Source organism: Bufo gargarizans, chromosome 6 (genome assembly GCF_014858855.1).
Source record: "Bufo gargarizans isolate SCDJY-AF-19 chromosome 6, ASM1485885v1, whole genome shotgun sequence".
NCBI lineage: Eukaryota > Metazoa > Chordata > Amphibia > Anura > Bufonidae > Bufo > Bufo gargarizans.
The window spans coordinates 53340166-53346309 of NC_058085.1; positions in this window are offsets into that span (position 1 = coordinate 53340166).

Here is a 6144-nt window from a genome sequence, read left to right on the forward strand (position 1 = left end):
AAATTGCATCTACAGCCTGCCAGCGAACGATCGCCGCTGGCAGGCTGTAGATGCACTCATTTACCTGCCGATCCTGTGTGCGCACGTTCCGGCTCGTTCAGGAGGAATAACAGGGCCGCCGCCAGGACGCGATCCTGCGTGCAGTGGTCTTGTAGTGGTTAACAGCGAACTCCACAGTCCCCCACCCCTTAACACTAACCCCTCACAGTGCCCTGCCACTTTAAAATGGGACCTCCACAGCCGCCCATCCCCTTAACTTTGACCTTCTCAGCAGCCCGCCCCCTTAACAGTGACCTTCACAGTACCCCGCTGCCTCAACAGTGACCTCACAGTACCCTGCTGCCTTAACATTGACCTCCACAGCAGTTGCCCCTTTAATAGTGGCCCCTGCCCCCTTAACAGTGACCTCCACAGTGAATGCCTTTTTAACAGTGACCTCCAAAGCGCCCTGCCCCTTTAATGCTAGGGCTACACGACATGTGTCGCGCAACATTTTGTCTCAACAATTTTTTAATGATAGGCTATGGTGTCGCACCGAGACCTGTGACATGCTGCGTCTGCAACACGACAGTTGCAAAAATCCATCCAAAATGAATTTTTCTGCGACTGTCATGTCGTAGTCGCAGCGTGTCACATGTCCCAGTGCAACACCGTAGACTATCATTATAAAAATTGTCGCGCGACATTCGTGCGAAATCAATGTCGCGCGACACATGTAGAAGTGTAGTTGTGCAGTATGTGTCGTACGACTTATTGTCACGCGACACATGTCGTTGTGTAGCCCTAGCCTAAAGCTGACCTACAGCAGTGAAGAAAAATGGCTGGGTTGTTATGGAAACCTGGTATAAAACTGTGTGTATGTAAAGACTAAGGGCCTGCGAGCTTCTATTGGCTAATAAGGGTCATGTGACCAGGCTTCTATTGGCTAATGCATTTTTTGGGAATATCTCACGCAGGGATGTCCTTTTGAACAGCTCACTCTCAGACAGCAGCACAGTGCTATCTGAGCGTGAGCTGCAGGAAGAAAGTCACCCTCCCTCCCACCCCTGCAGCTGACAGAAGTTGATTTTTACCTTCATTTTTTCAATCCCTGTCGGCTGTGGAGGGGGGGGGGGGCTAACCGGATCGGGGGCATCATCGTGGCAAGAGTGCATCGAGGACGACTTACATTAAAGAAGGGGGCTATGCAGTGTCCTGAAACACACTGCTTAATGTTGTGATTGTGTTTCATGTAAACTGTACGTGTAAATGTGTTCTAATAAAGTTGCATAGGGGGGAGGTTCTAACAAGCCTCCCAGGGATAACTCCGCCCTACACTCAGTGTGTGCACAGTGCAGGAAGAAGGTCAGTGTGTGATGATGTCTGAGGACAAGCTGAACCTCAGCAGCCATTGTGGAGAGTTATCCAAACTCCATACTTAGTTTCATGTACCAGCCCATAGAAGGGAAAAGATTACAGTATCTCCAGGCAACTCAGAGAGGGGATGAGGATATTGACAAAGGAAGGTAACTGTCATTTATCAGACTCCAGACTCCTTTGCTTCAGGTGGAGAGATCTCAAGCTACAAGCTACCCACCATAATTAAAGACAAAAAGGCCTCCTAGAAGAGGATACCGTAGTATAGGATTATACTGGACAGCAGAGATAGTTCATCCCTCCAGCCTGGAGAAACAAGAGAGAGAAAGACTGATTGTCAAAGAGGACTATTCCTTATGCAACTTCTGGGAACTAATGTGAATCACTGTGAAAGCTGTCTTGATGTAAATAAAATGACTTTTGCATACATTGATGACCTGTGGATCAGCTTCAGTAAAGTACTGGGAGTTCGTTGAAAGCTCTAGTCTCCCTTATTCTATATAATTATTACTACTACCACCAACATTTGCACCTAATGGTGCTGGCGTCACGAACCAGGGTCCCAGCTGCCACAAGAACCCTAAACACCACCACCATCAAGGGAACCTCAACTTCCATATGGCTTGTGTTTCCTGAAACCGAGAGTGCCCCGGAAGATTTCGTGCTGTCTTTCCATCCACTGCACGCCGGCCCCAAGGGACAACTTAACCGTGAGTAGTACTATCCTCGGCACCTTATCACTAGTACGCTCACATACATCACCCCTAGGGTGTCCGGTCGCCGCAAGAATTGGCGTCACGAACAGGATGCAAAATCCCCTGCACCTTATATGAAAATCATCTGCCATAGTGAGAACAAGCTCCACTTGCTTACTTGAAAGACTTTTGCTTGTTCTACACTTCATTGGGCTGCAGAACTGTTTAAGTTTAAAATTGCATGGATATATGCTACAAGTCACCTGCAATCAAATATCGATGAGATCGCATGTTTCTGTGTTGCTACCACTGTTTGCTGTCAGTGAATGGACTTTGGCATTGAACCTAAAATGGCCGCCTAAGGTCTCTTTATTAGTTGTGCAGCGCCATTGCTTTAAGGCTGCGCCCCCTACAAAGCGGGAAAAGAGAAGCCAATCCTCCTATGCAAAAAAACTTCTTACCATTGTACCAATACTAATGCTTTTGCTAGTACTTGCGATTCAGCGCCGCCCCTCCTGCCTTGCAAACGAACCTAGGGGAAGGGCCACGCATGAGAAGGGAGCATGACGTGCGTAAGTACGCTGAAGAAATGTGAGACTAAGTGAGGGTGTACGGAAAAAATAAAAATATAATAGTGTTCCAATTCCCCTGCAACCTGAGAACCTTCCAGGAATGTCAGAGTGAGTGCCGCTGGGAAGAAGTAACCTTAAGCGGGACTGTTTGGGATCATAATCTGCCTTGCAGAGCGCCATACTGCTCTATATTAAGTTGTCACAATGACTCTTTAGACGCCAGACACCTACAAAGTAGAGGTTTCCCATCGCAACGCAACGAGTGTATAAGACTGTACTTAACCTGCATTTTATTGAAAGCCTGTCACTGCCATGTCTGAACAAGGGGATAGTGAGCAGTCTGACCTTAACAGGTCCCTGCAGCAGCCACAGCTGGTCCTAGTGCATCACCAGCCGCTGCAGCACCAAGAATGATGCCTTTAACATTGCCTTATTTCTTTGGAGCACCCTGGTTCCCACGATACGCAGGGGAAGCTCATACTTTAAGGGAATTTAGAGAAAAAAATGTGTCTGTGTTCAGATTGTACCCTGTGTCAGCAGAACAGCAAATGGGAATCCTCCTTGCATAATTGGAAGGAGCTGTCCTCAGAGAAGTGAAATCTTGGCCAAGATCAGAGAGGAAAACACTGGAGCAGATATTTGAATGAGTCTACACCACTTTTGAACCCAGGACTGTGTCAGAGGTCAAGATGAGATTCTTCAGCAAGAGATAGCAGTCTGGTGAGTCACTTAGAGACTTTGCATTATCCTTAGGCCTCTTGCACATGATCATATGACTTTTTCAGTATTTTGCGGTCTGCAAAAACGGATCCGCAAAAAATATGGATGACATCAGTGTGCATTCCGCTTTTTGCAGAACGGAACAGCTGGCCCCTGATAGAACAGTACTATCTTTGTCCGTTATGCGGACAATAATAGGACATGTTCTATCTTTGAACGGAATGGAAAAAACAAAAATACGGAAACGGAATGCATACGGAGTACATTCTGGTTTTTTTTTGCGGACCCATTGAAATGAATGGTTCCGTATGCGGTCCGTATACGGAATGCAAAAAACAAAACCTAAACGGAAGAAAAAAACTTTCTTCTGCATGAGCCATTACAGGAAGCCCTGAGAGCTGTTATACAATTAGACCCCCATGAGGCAGAGGATCAAGATAAAACACTGCGAGAACAATTCATTGAAGGTGTTAGAACAGAAACCTTAAAATGCCAGTTAAAAATGTTAGCTGCATAGCACCCGAGTTCTACCTTCCTAGACTTCAAAGAGATAGCTATCAGTATTCTGGGGAAAGACACGCAACCAGAGCGTGCTAGGCCTGCCGACATGTCTGTGAATAAGTCTGTGGATAAGCTATATCTCCAAAATGTCCCCCTATAGCCAGTCAGGAAGCCCAAGCTCTGGTTCCTGATGCAGTTGCTGCCTTGGCAGAACAGGTTAACTTCCTAACCCAAAGTCTGGAGAAAGTATGCCAAAAACTAGAACAGTGGGAGAAACCCTTATTGCTGGAGGATGAGACACCTTTGCCAAGGAAACATTTCCCTCCTGATTATAAAGAGACTTATCCAAGAAATTCTGGTAGACGTCCCACTGACCGCTTTAACTAACATAAGCGAGCCATTTGTAGATACTGTCACAAGCCAAGTCATACAGAAATGATGCGGTGGCAGTTAAAACGTCGACCCCCGAGGCCAATGACCGCCCCTCGGGAGGTAGAGCAGTAGGTCCAGAAGATCCTAGCTGGATGCCCAAATATGTAGGATCCCGTCCAGAAGTGGTTCTCCAAATAAATGGTGTTTCCTTTGTTGCCTTATTGGATACCGTTGTATACCGTCTCAAGTCACAACTATCCAGCAGACTGCATTTGAGAAATACTGGGATCACAACCAGCTGACACAGCCAGCAGAATCCTGGCTGAGCATTATAGCCAGCAACAGCAAACCTGTGCCAGTGCATGGGTACTGGGAGTCAACTCTTCAAGTGGGAGGAACCACACTACTCCAACAAGGTATCATTGTTGTGCAAGTTAGGGAAGATAAGAACCCTCCATTAGCCCTAGGAATGAACGTCCTTAGGAACTGTTATACTGAAATGCTTGGAACTTTACACAAGTCCATTCCTACTGCTTCACCTGCCTCCAAAAAGGTGATACAACAGACCATCCGTGTGTTAAGTGCACAACAGAAATTTGCTAACGAGAAAGGAGAGATTTGCTGTGCTCGCATCAAAGGTAACCAACCAGTGACCCTGAAACCCAATACTGAAACACTCCTATGGTGCTGAGCTGCTCTTGGAATCCAAGGTCAAGACTACCAAGCCCTAGTAGAACCTATGAACTTAGAGGACCATCCTCTAGTCTGAGCTGCAAGAAGCCTAGTGACCGTTTCTCAAGGTAAAGTGCCAATTCGTCTCCTGAACTTAAGTAGTAGCAGTATAGCTTTGACCAAGCACTGCCCTGTCGTTCAGTTGTTACAAGTCACTTTTCAAGATGTTATCAGTGTACAGTACCTGCAACTGTGACTGAACAGTCTACTCAGAAGCTGAATACTCCAAATACATTATGGTGGAAAGAACTCAATGTGGGAGATACTTCTACACCTGAGGAACAAATTGAAGGAGTCTTAAAAGTAGTGAAGGAACATCATCAAGCCTTCAGTAAACATCCTTCAGATTATGGAGAGGTCAGTGTAATTAAGCTCACCATCCCTACAGGTTCACACTCTCCAATTAAAGAAAGGTACCAGCCTATACCACCAACTATGTACCAATCTGTGAAAAAAAAAGATCCAGGAGATGAAAGATTCAAAAATCATCAAAGACAGCCATAATCCATGGGCTGCACTTCTAGTCCTTGTCTGAAAGAAAGATGGAAACATTCGGTTCCGTGTGGACTACAGGAAGATTAACCAAATTACCCACCAGGATGCCTATCCTTTACCAAGAATCAAGGAGTCCTTGACAGCATTAGGATCCTCAGCTTAGTTTTCTACTCTGGGTTTAACCAGCGGGTACTGGCAGGTACCCATGGCTCCTGAAGATCGTGAAAAAAACATTTACTACCCCTACGGGCCTATTTGAATTTAACTATATGCCGTTTGGACTTTGCAATGCACCTGGAACTTTCCAAAGACTAATGGAACGCTGTTTAGGCCACAAGAACTTTGAAACTGTCTTGTTATACCTGGATGATGTCATTATTGACTCTAAATCCTATGACGACCACTTAAAACATCTTGCAGAAGTTTTTCAAGTCCTCATCAAGCACGGACTCAAGATCAAACCCTCTAAGTGCTACCTATTGAAACCAGAAGTCAAGTTCCTGGGATATATTGTCAGTTCTGAAGGTGTCAAGCCAGATCCAGAGAAGATAGCCGTAGTCTGGAATTGGCCTACTCCTACCACAGTAAAAGAGGTGAGAAGTTTTCTTAGTTTTGCAGGATACTACAGACGTTTTATCCCTCAGGTTGCTGAGCCAATACAAGAACTCCTGACAGGACATCCCAAGAAGTACCAGAAAGCC